Genomic DNA, 15,128 nt, shown 5'->3' with positions numbered 1-15,128 from the left:
GTTGAAGTGTATTTTAAAATTGGGTACATGAGTGATGTCATCAGTGATGTAATATGTGAGATCATAAGCATTGCATTGCGGGGCGCGAGTTATAGTTAGATCACTAACTAATTTCTCTGGTTTCATACGAGTGACACCAGAGTCTAACTATAACATCCCTGTAACCTTTGGTTTTTTCACTAAATTTCTTTGGTTTTTTAACTGGTAATTCCTAACTATAACATCCCTGTATCCTTGCAGAGTTGTAGATAAAGTGGGCTGGGCCTCCAAACAGCTTTCAGAAATCCTGCTGTGTAGGACTTACAGGAGATACCAGGAGGGCTTCTTGGCCTGCAAGTTTCCTCAGGAGTAAAGTGGCCTTCAGCTTCCAAACAGTAGTGCACTTTGAGCCACGTTTGCAAAGTGGTGGATGAAGGGGGCGTGACTTCGGAAGACCTCTTAGTAATCCCAATGTGTGGGAATTCTTAGAGATAACAGGAGGGGTAATTGGCCCCCAAGGACGTCCTTGGGGGCCAAGTTCAGCCCCCCTCCCAGGCCGATTTTGGCCTGGGAACTCCATCACATCAAGCCTGCCCCTTTTTTAATAAAAAGAACAGGAGTGGAACATATTTTTCCCCAGGGATCCCATCCCCTAGGGCCTGGCCTGTAGTGTGGGTAGCCTGGTCCCACTCACATTTAAAACTTTGGGGACCACAGGGGAGCCTGAAGGCCACCACAGTCCCTGCCGGCTCCCTGCCTCCTGCAGGAGCCAGGATTGCTTTGAGACACAGGGAGCTGCTGATGTCCTCAGTGATGACACTGAACATGTCACAAGTAATGTTATATGTGAGGTTATAAGCAGTGTATTGCAGGGGTGTGAGTTATAGTTAACTCAGCTAACTATAACAGCTGAGTTTCTCTGGTTTTGTCCAAGTGAAATGTTAGCCTAACTATACCGTCCTCGTAACTTTTGTTTTTTTCAGTGAATTTTTAAAGTTTTTTAAATGCTAATTCATATCTATAATGTCCCTGTAACCTTTGTTTTTTCAGTAAATTTCTTTGGTTTTAAAAAGCGGTAATCACATTTGTAGAGTGGTTGAAAAAGGAGGCGGCCTCCAACCAGCTCTCAGTAATCTCACTGTGTAGAATGATTGCAAGAGTGGTGCCTGGGTGACTGTATGAGTGCATGGGTAGTGCTTGGGTATTTGTATGATTGCATGGATTATACCTGGATAATTGGATGAGTACAGAGGAACTGCCTAGCTAATTATCTGAGTGTATGGGTAGTGTGTAGTGATTGGGTGAGTGCATGGGTAGTGCCTGGGTAATTGTATGACTGCATGGATTATACCTGGGTGCTTGGATTGGTGCATAGGACCTGCCTGGGTAATTAGGCGAGTACAAGTGCCATGCTTGGATGATTACATGACTGCATGGGTAGTGCCCGAGTGAATGGATGAGTGAAGGTTCAGTGCCTAGGTGACTGAATGAGTGCAAGGGTAGTGCTTAGGTGGGTGAATGGGTAGTGCCTGGATAATTGGATGAATGTATGAGTAGTGCCTGGGTAATTGGATGAGTAAATGGATAGTGCCAGGGTGATTTGATTATAGCATGGGTAGAACCTGGGTGAATGGTTGAGAGCAAGGGTAGTGCCTGGGTGATTGGATGAGTGTATGGATAATGCCCGTGTGACTGGATGAGTGTATCGGTACTGCCTGGGTGATTGGAACCAGCTTCTTACAGAGTTTAATAAAGGGGCAGGAAGTTAAAGAGGGAGGACAACTAGCTATTCTAGATAATATTATAATTAGTAATAACCGACGGTCTGTTAAATGGGCATACATCCTAGAAAAAGAGGAGTTACTGGCAAATATCTATAGCTCATTTGCAGAAACTTTTGATACTTACAATCCCCTTGAATGTGAATTTGGTCAATTTTTAAAATTGCATAAAGTCTTTTTTAATAAACTATTAGAATTAATGACAAAAAGGCCAAAAAAAGGGACAGGTGTTATTAATGCACTGCCTATAGTCAGTCAGTCAGTAAGAAAACTTTATTTGGTTAATTACAACCTTAAAAGTATACCCTATACATAAAATTACTGTTAAAACTTAAACAAGATCATATTAAAAACATGGCATTTGTATTTCCCATAAAATAGTACATTCCTTCGTACTAAATACAAAAATACCCCTAGGGGTCATTAAGTCAGGTAATTTCCATCAGCATCAAATCAATTCCAAAGGTTCCAAATCATAACCTTTACATGTACAGGCTCATACTCCCCCCATGAGCGCCGCATAAGATATTTACTCTGTACACTTTGGGAACAACTTGACTTTACACAAACATTTCCCCATAGCACAAGCAATATCTAGATACATCATTTCAGCAATACAGCTAGCAGCTTGCATCCTATTTCTGATCCTGTATTTTTTAAATACCGGGCATAAAATCTCTTTTCGTAAATCTAAAAACATCATACAGTCTAGTAAAATATGTACAATATCGCAGTGGGTACCCAACGCACAAGTACAGGTTCCATAATAATTGAACATAACACTTTTGGCTTCCTTGTTCCCATAGCAGGGGTTTATCCCCATTCGCACTTTTAGGACCTCACGTCTTAGGTGGTAGCTTGGCAATCTGTCTAAGTAGGGGTACTGTTGGTTAAGTTCCCATGCCAGGGTCATATAAGACACCAAAACTTTCTGAGAGAGATACTCTCTATCATATGTGCGGGACGTCTCAGCTCCCAGTGACCTCAGTTCCTTCTTAGCTATACCTGGATGACCCAGTTCCGGGCATAGTTTTAAACCCAACACACCATAGGCTTCACTTAGTGCGGCTCTTGTTTCTTTCGCCCAGGTCAGTTCGCTAGCGACAATTTCACTTTTACACCACTGTGAAATTTTTAAGTGCTCTCCAGACCCTAGGCGCTGCCAAAAGCGGATTAGTGCCATACAGGCAGTTACTGCCCAGGAGGTAATTCCCAGCTCCAGTCTTGCAGCCTGTGCCATATAGGATTTAGGCAAAGAGAACAGGTTTTTAAAAATATTTCCCTCCTCTTTATCCCACCCTTTTTTCCCACTTAAATAGAGCACTTCTGCCCCATACAGGAATTGGGGGGGGGACCATTGCTAGGTAGGCTTTTATGACCGGCCTATCTGAGTTTTCTCTGTACACACTATTGAATCTTTTTAGCCCCTTCACAGAGGCAGATGCCCTCATTTTGAGAGCCTCCAGGTGGGTATACCATTTAAGGTTGCTCATAAACCAGATTCCTAGGTATCTGTATTCGTTCACCCTCTCGAGTGGCTTTGTATCCAGATACCACAGGAAGCTAGTTTTACTCCTACCGAAACATAAAATTTTTGTTTTATCCATGTTCACTGTTAACTTTTTATTCCGACAGTATTCGTTGAACATGTTTTATTTCCTCTGGAGGCCTATCTGTGTCAGGGCCATAATCACTAAATCATTCGCGTATAATAGGCAGGAAACATGATTACCTCCCAATTTTGGACTTGCCCCTTTCACCTCACTTAGTTTTGCTGGTAGGTCGGCCAAAAACAGAGAAAAAAGCAGTGGGGTGAGTGCGCAACCATGCCTCAAGCCATTTCCAATCTGGATCTTCCCAGACAATCCACCCTCCTCGTCCAAGATTATCTGGGCCCAGTTTTCTGTGTGTAAGGCTTTTATGATGGCCAAAAGGTCTCCGTGTAGGTTGTATCCTTCCAAGGTTGCCCATAACTGCTCCCTGCCCACAAGATCGAAAGCCGCGCGGAAGTCCGCAAAACAGCAGAATAAATTTAGTGCCCAGGAGGTAATTCCCAGCTGCAGTCTTGCAGCCTGTACCATAGAGGATTTAGGCAAAGAGAATAGGTTTTTTAAAATATTTCCCTCCTCTTTATCCCACCCTTTTTTCCCACTTAAATAGAGCACTTTAGCCCCATACAGGAATTAGGGGGGGACCATTGCTAGGTAGGCTTTTATGACCGACCTATCTGAATTTTCTCCGTACACACTATTGAATCTTTTTAGCCCCTTCACAGAGGCAGATGCCCTCATTTTGAGAGCCTCCAGGTGGGTATACCATTTAAGGTTGCTCATAAACCAGATTCCTAGGTATCTGTATTCATTCACCCTCTCGAGTGGCTTTGTATCCAAATACCACAGGAAGCTAGTTTTACTCCTACGAAACATAAAATTTTAGTTTTATCCATGTTCACTGTTAACTTTTTATTCCGACAGTATTCGTTGAACATGTTTAATTTCCTCTGAAGGCCTATCTGTGTCAGGTCCATAATCACTAAATCATCAGCGTATAATAGGCAGGAAACATGATTACCTCCCAATTTTGGACTTGCCCCTTTAACCTCACTTAGTTTTGCTGGTAGGTCGGCCAAAAACAGAGAAAAAAGCAGTGGGGCGAGTACGCAACCCTGCCTCAAGGCATTTCCAATCTGGATCTTCCCAGACAATCCACCCTCCTCGTCCAAGATTATCTGGGCCCAGTTTTCTGTGTGTAAGGCTTTTATGATGGCCAAAAGGTCTCCATGTAGGTTGTATCCTTTCAAGGTTGCCCATAACTGCTACCTGCCCACAAGTTCGAAAGCCGCGCGGAAGTCCACAAAACAGCAGAATAAATTACCACTCTGTTCCCTCGACTTCCGCGCGATGGCCCAGAGAGCAAAACAGTGGTCCACCGTCGAATGCCCTTCTTTGAACCCACCCTGTTCTGGGGGTACTAACTGGTTATTCTTTGCCCAATCCTTTAGCAGGCCTAGGATTACTTTGCAGAATAACTTTTCCCCAATATCGAGGAGATTTATTAGGCGGTCATTTTTTGGGGAATTTATATCGCCTTTTTTATGAACTGGTCTATTGATTGCCCCTTTCCAACTTTCTGGCATGATACCAGTCTTTAATATCCCCTGAAACATATTTGAAAAAAAACTCAGCCCACCAATCTGAGTTAGTTTTTATGATAATTGCTGGTAAATTGTCTGGTCCGGCCACTCGGGTTAGGTTTAAGCCAGCTATTACGTTCCTAATGTTTCCTGAGGTGAAATGCACTAGTATATCATCCTTCACTCCTGGCCAGCTTGATGAAATTATTTCCCCTTTGCTCGGCCATTTACCATATATTTCCTCTAGATAGGCTACCCACTTGGCCTCTGGGACGGAGCACAGCATGGATCCCGCCACCTCTCCCGTGCATTCCTTAATCAGTTTCAAAAATCCTTTAACATTTTTTTCTTCAATAGTCTCGAGTAAGCTCACCCAACATTTTTCCTTAAATAACGTTTTTTTATCTCTAATGGTCGCCTTATATTTTAACCTTAGGTTTTTTAGTTCTGATGATGAAATATCATTATAATTACCCCTAAGGCCTCTTTTGTGTTTCCTGATAACAGCCTCTAAATACCGACATTTGTCATCAAACCAAGGATTATTAATTGAGGGAGCCCTAACTCTACTTTTTTGCTCATACTTTCCTTGTTTGATTTATATCCTAAGGCATTCCACCAGTTGACTTATTGTATCCTCATACCAGGATAAAGCCTCCCCTGGTAGGGGGTTTTCTAGTCCAACTAATAATTGGAGAGCTCTCAGTTTCTTTAGGTAATCCACATCAATTTGTAGCACCCTCTGTCTCGGCGAGTCCCTGTTTATCTGTAATTCCATCACCAGTGGGAAATAGTCACTACCCTCTACCGCAAGTACTTCGAAGTGGTTTATTAAGTAGAAGCACCAAGCCTGAATAAATACATAATCTATGGGGCACAGCTGCTGCCCTATCTTAAAGGTACGTTTAGTGGGCCGATCAGTTTCTTTCCTTCCGTTAACACAGATCAGGCCCATAGCTCCCAACAGCTGCCCGAGCTTTACATCTTCGGTAGAGCTATCACTGTAAGAGAATTTCGCAAATTCTATGTTATAGGCTCTTAGCACATCACTCTGCCATGAGTCAATTTTATGGGGGTTTAATCTATGATTGAAGTCGCCCAATATTAAGAGCACATCTTTAGGATATATGTCATATAATCCTTCCAAATCCTTCTTTAAGCAGTCCAGCTCCACATTATACTCCTTTAATTTCTCTTTCTGTATGTACACATTGATTATGCATAGCCCTCCCCCACCTGCATTACTGTTTGATATCAATACTCTGCTGCCTAATGCCCAATTACATTTAAGTTGGAGTGATTGTATGTCTTTTGCTATCCTTGTTGACACAAGGGTCATCAGGCCGCCTGATGGCCTACCTACTTGATTCTTTTTTGCAGGCCTTACATGATGTGCAAAGCCTTCGGTAACTGGGGTTTCGTCGCACAGCCAAGTCTCCTGGAAACATGCAATGTCAGACTTCCCAAGGATATTTTTAAAACCTTTTTCTAACACTATTCTTTCATATCCGTTTACGTTCCAGGACAAAATAGATAGGTTGTGCGACGACCCAGTTTCCTAGTCATTGCTGCTCAGATACCCCTCTTCCTCATGGCCCATATATGCCAGTTCTCTGTATTTATTTCCCATCAGAAGATCATCATCCTCCCAGTCTAAATTTTTTGGGATTATCGTAAATTCAAGGGCATCCTTAGTACCCCAACCGGATGTAATCATTTTTATTTGCCGTTCTCCTAGCCCCGCATGGTTCCTGAGGAATGTTTTCCCTTGATTCACCATCATCACCTCTTCTCTTTTCAATATACTAATCCCTTCCTTTATCATCTCAGCCTCTGCTTTTTCCATAGCAACTTTTATTAGTGCTGAGTGAAGGAGGACCTGTGTTACTTCATCCCCTCTGATGTTACTCAGGAACCCTACTTCTTTGAGATCATCTGTGCTAACATATTTTAAACTAGGGCATTTTGCAAATAATATGAGCAGCTGGGACTGATTTAGGGGCTTTAATTTCTTTGCTCTTTCCCCCCCCCCTTTTCCTGCCCTATGGGTTCTACAAATAACCAGGTGTCCAGCATCCTAGATTGCTGTAAGGATTGGGATCTTTCATCAGCCCTTCCTTTCTTAATTACTTCTTCTCTATCGATAGCTCTGCAGCTAAAGTCAGGTGACTGGTTACTGTGCCCTACACATATAGGCATCTCAATCCCACTTTCTAATTCTCCATTCACCATTCCTCTGGGGTGATTCCTCCAAGGGGCCTTGGTATTCTTTACCTTACTTTTCCTTAGATCCTTTTTAAAGCCCTCAGAGCTATGGGCTCTTTCTCTGGTGTCTGCAAAGGATAACTTTTTTGTTTCTAATCGCACTAACTTCTCTCGAATCCTTGGGTCTGGGGATGGCCCCTTCCCAGCCTCCTGAACCTCTACCGAGTGGTAAGTACATGGAGCCTTTTTACCCTTTTGCCGTTTCAGTGTTTTTTGTTTTATACACCTCCTTTCCCCATATCTCTTTATAATCATCGGGCAACGGGAGATATATACTGTAGGTTCCTCTTCTTTGGGTCTACTCACCCTTATCACTTCCTCCTCCCTTCCCACTTCATCCTCCTTTACCACTTCCTCCTCTCCTACCCCATCATCCTCCCCATCCTCTTCCAAATCCTCCTGACTTTCCACTGCTCTTACTAGAGTGGGCATTAAGGCTTTAATCTGAGTTAGTTCCCCTTCTATATTCTTAAAATGATTACTATGCATTTTTAGAATTTCATTATTTAACACTGAAACCTCTAGAATGCCCTGTAAGGTTTTCTGGAGCATTAGCATCACCTCGAGCATAGATAAACTAGATGATCCTGTCACCTCCAGATTATGTGAGGTAATGCCTGGCGAGTCAGTACGAGCAGCATAGAGGTTTTCTCCTATTATATCAACGTGTGGGCTGTAATCCTTCTGGGCCGAACCACCCTCACCCGAGATAGTGCTCTGACTCTCCCTTCCTTCTCCCTACACATCTACCTCTTTTTCCTGGATTATTAACGACTGAAATAACCGTGGGGAAGATGACAAGCGGGGTTCCAGCGGTATTTCAGCAATGTCAAAATCAGTCTGATCTAGGGATTCCACCCTTTTAGCTGCCTGGTCCTCGGTAATAAGCAGCGGGTCAACCACATTTGGCTCCTTTTCTTGGGTTTTCTTTCACTTTAAAGTGTTTACCTAGGAAGTTCTTGGTAGATTTTGAGACTGCCGATCCGCCTTTTACGCCTGCTTTCTTTGGGGACTCCCCCACCTTCTTTGAGCTTTGTCCTGGGGGAGGGGTAGTCCCTCTCGATGGTGTTTTACTGACGACGGGTATTGTCTCATCCCTGTTAGTCTTTTCCACACTTCTTGATGTTTCAGTCAAGTCCTCCGCCCCAGGGCTTTTATTCCCTGTTTTCTTGGGGTTTTTTGGGACCTTGCGTGGCTTATTTTTTCCCAAAGCCATCCCTTTCAACCCCCTTCACTCCTTTCTTCCGGGGTACAATGACTTTTCGGGATTTGGCCTTCTTTACCTTACTTTTCTATTCCCCAGAGCTTCTGGTGCACAGCCACCCCCTATTCCTAGTACCCTCCACGTAGCTCCTCTTGACGTTTCTTAAGTTAGGGAAGATTTCACTTACCTCTGTTCTGTGGGCCCACACTCTCACCTCCACCACTGCACAGCAATTTTCTCTAGGTACTGCTTCTTGGCCTATGTACACGGCCACACAAGGATATACCCCTTTGGACTTGCAGCAGAATTGGCTATCCTCGATGCCTTCACTTGATTAGACTTTTAGGAGCGCCTGCCCTGGGCCGCTTCAGCTGCGGTCTGCAGGCCGGCTTAACAATACTAAATACACCTGCCCCCAGCCTCGTAATTTACAGCTCGCGGAGGGTTTAAAAATACCGGCCACCAAGTTCACCGTGTGCGGCTCACCCGCCCGTTCCGCTCCCGCTATTACATCCGTACTTCATCCGGTTTCAGTTCCCGGTGCGGTTCCTTCAAAGCTCCGCGATTCAGCGTTTGCGTCTGCGTTTTACTCGTTCACCTCGTTCTCCCGGGTAGACGATTGCCTATGGGTAAACCATGGTTCAGTAAAGATTGCCGTATTGCAAAAACTTCATTGATTGAAGCAGTCAAAGCCAAAAGTGCACTAGTAGTTAAGGAAAAAAGGAAACTACATAATAAGGCATTGGCAAATGCAAAGTGTTCCAGGGATGAAGAGCTCAGGTCCAGTATGTTATCTGCAGCTAAAACTAAGGACCAGAAGTTATTTTGGGAAATCGTGGCCAAGGGAAACAAAAGGGAGAAGGGCTCTAGAGAGGTCTTTCTTGACGAAGTTACGTGGATTGACCATTTTACGAACCTTTACGCGGCCGGACGGCCCACAGAAGTAGTGCAGGAAGAACACTCACAAACATCTTTTAACCTACAGGAAACAGAACTAGCTATTAATTCTGTCAAACAAGGGAAGGCCCCTGGACTTGACAAAATACCAGGTGACCTTTTCAAACATAAACTGGATGTTTGGGCACCATATGTAAACCATTTGTGTGATGCAGTCGCGGCTGGTGAATTAATCCCGGACACATGGAATGGCGCGGAAATTATCACCATTTTTAAAAAGGGCGATAGAAGCGATCCTGCTAACTATCGCCCTATTAGTCTTTTAGATATAACCCAAAAAATCTATGCCAGGCATATATTAAATTGTATTAACACATGGTTGGAAGAAGAAGCAGTTTTAACAAAATACCAAGCTGGGTTCAGAGCTAAAACAGGAACTATAGATCAGGTTCTAAGGCTGTGCTGCTTGTATTGGAAATACGTCCTTCTTCGAAAAAGCCACTTGTATGTGGCATTTGTTGATTTACGAGCGGCATTTGACCTTATTCCTCGAGAACTTTTGTGGGAATCATTGAAAAACCAGGGACTCCCAATGGACCTATTAAAACTGGTCATGGGTTTACACAAAGAGAACTATGCCAAGGTTAGGTGGGGCCCAAACGGGGAACTAACACAACCAATTCCGATAAAAAGGGGAGTACGACAGGGGTGCGTATTGACCCCAACCCTGTTTTCCCTGTTTGTTAATGATATCCCGTCTTACATGGAGAGGTGCGGCAATGACTCGCCTAGATTGGTAGGTGAACGGGTCTCGTCCCTCCTGTTTGCGGACGACACTATTCTCATTTCGCAAACACCACGGGGTCTCCAGAACCTATTGGAAAGGTTCCAGTCGTACTGTATTTTGAAAGGTCTAGAAATTAATATTAAAAAAACCAAATACATGGCTCGGAGCCCGCACAAATGTTTTAGAAATAATTTAATGTTAAACGGCCAAAAATTAGATCATGAGCAGAATTTCACTTATTTAGGTGTATTAATAGACTCCTCATTAGCATGGAGACCACAGTACCACAGTTAGAAAAGACAAAAATAGTGTGTAAACAAAATTGTCTCCCAATTCTGAAAAGACACAATAAATGCTTGAATAAGGCAGTAACCGCAGCTTTTCTTGTTTAGCTCCTAGGCTGTGGAACTCCCTCCCTCTTGCACTTAAGTCATCTTGTTCCCTCCTCTCTTTCAGGAAATCCCTAAAAACAACACTCTTCCCCCACTAAATTCCTTTGTTCCCCTGCTTCCTCCCCTTCTTTCCCAATCCAATCAGCGCCAGGAAACCTCTGGTGACAGAGCGCTTAAGAAATCTGTTATAACATAACATAACATAACATAACAGTAACCCCAGCTCTAGAGCTTTTTAGGTACAAGGTGCAATCAGCAGTGCTATATGGAGCAGAACTATGGGGACCAGTATGTAGAAAGACATTTGAAACCTTCGAGAATAAGTTTTTTAGGGGATTGTTAAGACTGCCTATTAGCACCCCGTTGACACCCCTTTTCTTGGACATGAATATTAAACGCACGGACCAACATGCGATATTAAGACCGTTATTGCTGTGGGTTAGATTGTGGATAACTCCCGAACTGTCTGACTATAAGGAAGGGTTGAAAGAAGTCATGGATCTCGACAGCGATAGCAAAATCTATTGGTTTAAGCATGTAAGATCCTGGTTAGCCAAAATAGGATTATCCCATTTCTGGACTGATCCAGAAGCTATGAATGAGTGCTCCAGGAAAATCCTCAAAATGTAATTCTGGTCATACATGAGCTATGAATCTGCGTATATAAAAACCCATGGTCCCTTAACTGAAATTTTTTTATTGATTAAAGATTTGGCACTTTTTGAAACCTTTCTGGATGAGATCCAGCCGCATTTAGCAAAAAGCTTGTATATAAAATATAGATATGGAACATTAAGAACTAAGGAATTTGAAAAATGTTGGGTGAAGTCAAACAGTGATCTATGCACTTTATGTACCAATAACGCAAGGGAAGATGTCCTACATATTCTACTCTTTTGTTGCAGTTATGTAATACCAAGGAAAAAGTGGATAGTGCCACTTTGTCGTAGTATTGGTTCAAATTCCTACAAGGAGGCCGGCAGAATTTTAAAAACTGATACTAGTCAGGTAATTGTATTCGGTCTTAGTAGATTTCTTCTCGCTGCTAACTTTATTAGAATAAAGACGGGTCTACATCTTTAAACGTTAAGGTTCAATTTTTATATTTCTCATGCTCATTAAAAATGCTAAAATGCGTAGGATGGCAAGGTATCTAAACTATATTGTGAAGTACACCAACCATGTATTATTTTTTGACATTTCGCAGTGTATAAGTTTTAAAATTATGCCTTTGTGGGTACCCATTTAATTACTTCTTATCATGCAAAAAGGTTGCTCATAGTTTAATAGTATATTTATTTAACGTGTGATGATTCCAAACCATAATTATAAGATTGTTATGAAATTCCACATAAACAAGATGATGTATACCGGGATGAAAAGAGCTCTAACTACCATGTGTTTTTAAGTAGATTCCGTTACGTACTCTGTATTTTAGAAAATTATAAATTGTAATGAAATGTTTTAATTGTGTATCTTTTATGATGCTATTGCAACGAAATAAAGATTATTGACTGATTGGAAGAGTGCATAGGTAGTGCCTGGGTAATTGGAGGAGTGCATGTGTAGTGCCTCAGTGATTGGGTGAGTGTATGAGTAGTACCTATGTGATTGGATGAATGTATGGGTAGTGGCTCAATGAGTGCATGGGTAGTGCTTGGGAGATTGCATGACTCCATAGGTAATGCCTGAGTGATTGTATGAGTGCAAGTGCAGTGCCTACATGATTGCGCAAGTGCAAGTGCACTGCCTGGATCATTGGATGAGTGCAAATGCAGTGTTTCTGTGAATGAATGAGTGCAAGAGCAAATCCTGGATGATTGTATGACTGCATGAGTAGTGTCTGAGTGAATGGATGAGTGCAAGTGAAGTGCCTGGGTGATTGCATGACTGCATGGGTAATGCCTGAGTAATTGTATGAGTCCAAGTCCAGTTCATGGATGATTGCATTAGAGCAACTGCAGTGCCTGAATGAATGGATGAGTGTAGGTGCAGTGCCTGGGAGAATTAATAATTGCTAGTGAAATGCCTGGGTGAATGAATGAGTACAAGTGCAGTACCTGGGTGATTCTATGACTGCAAGGGTAGTGCCTGAGTGATTGTATGAGTGCAGATGTGCTTCCTAGATGATTGATTGAGTGCAAGTGAAGTGCCTGGATAACTGGATGAGTACAAGTGCAGTGCCTGGGTAAACGTATGAGTGCAAGTGTAGTGCCTGGGTAAAAAGATGAGTGCAAGTGTACTGCCTGAGTGACTGGATGACTGCAAATATACGATGTCCCATGATGCATACCATTACAATGCACACTTTTATGACTTATTTTTTTAATGTGACTAACATTACAATGCATGTTTTTACAACCCAAGCCATTACAACGCATATTCATAGGGATACTTGAAACAGCTATTAAAACTCTTACCATTATTACGTATAGTAATACAATGCAGACCATCACAATTCATATTAATTCTACTATCTTATAGTATAAGTAATGTTACTGGGGAAAAAAACACACAAAAAATGTAATAATTGAAAAATTATTTTATCTCAAAATTCAAAAATATATATTTTAGTATATATAGACATTTTCTTGAATAAACATCACATTTTACACAAAACACTCTTCATTGGGTGGTAAAAGCAGAATCCACATAGAAAGGAGAAGAAACAGATTTCCTTCCACTATAGCAGACGACCCATTATCTACCAAAAAAGGCTGCAATTCTGAAATGGAACGTATAAACCAAGATTTCACACATACCATAATATATATACATTTTGTCATGTTCTGAATCAAGCAGAAAAATCATTTCCAAAACATATTTTCTTTTTCATTCTTCTTTACCCCCAAAAACATATAAATTAAGCTGACCATCATTTTGTGCTCAGTGGTGCACTGACTTCTCTGGTTACCACACACATCTTGAGTAACAGGTGAAAACTGCCAGCTTGGACTTCAAACACTGCCATCTATTGACAGAAGTGTAAGTTGAAAATGAAACACATTTAGATAGTAACAATTAATTGACAAACCTAAAAATATTTTTACAATTTTAATATATTCACAGAACTTTGAGAAAAGATCCAGCAATACAATACCCATATTCTATCAAAAGTAGGTGTATGTTTAAAATAATACTTCAGAGGAAAATAGTCTGTAAGTGTACTGCAAAGTGTTTGTATTACAAAGAAAATTATACTTCCAGTTTTAAATAATTAAATTATCTTGGGGAATTTACTAGTCAGTAATATGAGCCAAAATTACTATTCTAACTACACTGGACACTTCAATTTGTGAAGGTGCTTACTATTCTAAATCCAAAGGGTGCTTTCCTCAGGGAAGGTGCTGGTAAGTGGTCGGGGGCAAAATTACGATTTTAACTTCACAGGGTGCTTACCCCATGGAAGGTGCTGGTCACTGGTGTGGGGAAAAATTACTATTCTAACTCCACCAGGTGCTTCCCTCAGGGAAAGTGCTGATCAGTGATAGGGTAAAGTTACTATTCCAACTCTGCCGGCTGCTTACCTCAGGGAAGGTACTGGTCAGTGGTGAGGGCAAAATTACTAATCTAACTCTGAAGAGTGCTTACCCAAGGGAAGGTGCTGGTCAGTGGTGGGAGGTAAAATTACTATTCTAACTCGACAGTGTGCTTGCCTGAGGGAAGATGCTGGTCAGTGGTGTGAGGGCAAAATTACTGCTCTAGCTCTGCAGGGTACTTACCTCTGGGAAGGTGCTGGTCAGTGGTGGGAGCAAAATTATTATTCTAACTCCACAGGGTACTTGCTTCAGGGAAAGAGCTGGTCACTGGTGTGGGGCAAAATTACTATTCTAACTTCCCAGGGAATTCACCACAGGGAAGTGCTGGGCATTGGTGTGGGCCAAAATAACTATTCAACCTCTGCATGTTCTTACCTCAGGGAAGGTGCTGGTTAGAGGTGGGGCAAAATTACTATTGTATCTCAGGGTGCTCACCTTTGGGAAGGTACAGGTGAGGGGCAAAATTACTATTCTAACTCTGCAGGGTACTTACCCCAGGAAAGGTGCTGGTTAGTTGTGAGGGGCAAAATTACTAATCTACCTCCGCAGGGGGCTTACCTCAGGGAATGTGCTGTTCAATGGCGGTGAGCAAAATTATTATTCGAGCTCCACCAGGTTTTTACCAAAGGGAAGCTGCTAGTCAGTATTGGGGGAGAAATTACTATTCCAACCCCACAGGGTGCTTACCTCAGGGAAGGTGCTGGTCAGTGATTGGGATGGAAAGTACCATTCTAACTCTGTAGAGTGCTTGCCTTAGGGAAGGCTCTGGTCAGTGATGGGGAATGTGGAAAATGTTGGTTCTGTTGGGTACATAATTGATTCTTGGTTTACTGAACAGTAACCAATGAAAAAGAGTTCTCAAACATTTCAGTAATAATTCAATGAAAATGAAGAAAACAACCATGAATCAAAAAATACACACCAAAATTAAATCAATCTGAACATGTACAAAGGGCTCAATCAATATATTCTTTTACATTTTCACCTTTCCAACATCACCCAGAAGGCAAAAAACTGAAACCTACAAAAACAGCAGAAAAAACAATTCTATACCAGCAAAAAGACAAACAAGCAACCAAAGGAAACTTACTAAAGTGAGGCAAGCAGCTTTAACTATATGAAATGCCTCTTTTTCTTCTAACAGAAATCAA

Source organism: Lissotriton vulgaris, chromosome 1_1, assembly GCF_964263255.1.
Source record: "Lissotriton vulgaris chromosome 1_1, aLisVul1.2, whole genome shotgun sequence".
NCBI lineage: Eukaryota > Metazoa > Chordata > Amphibia > Caudata > Salamandridae > Lissotriton > Lissotriton vulgaris.
This window is presented reverse-complemented; position numbering follows the sequence as displayed.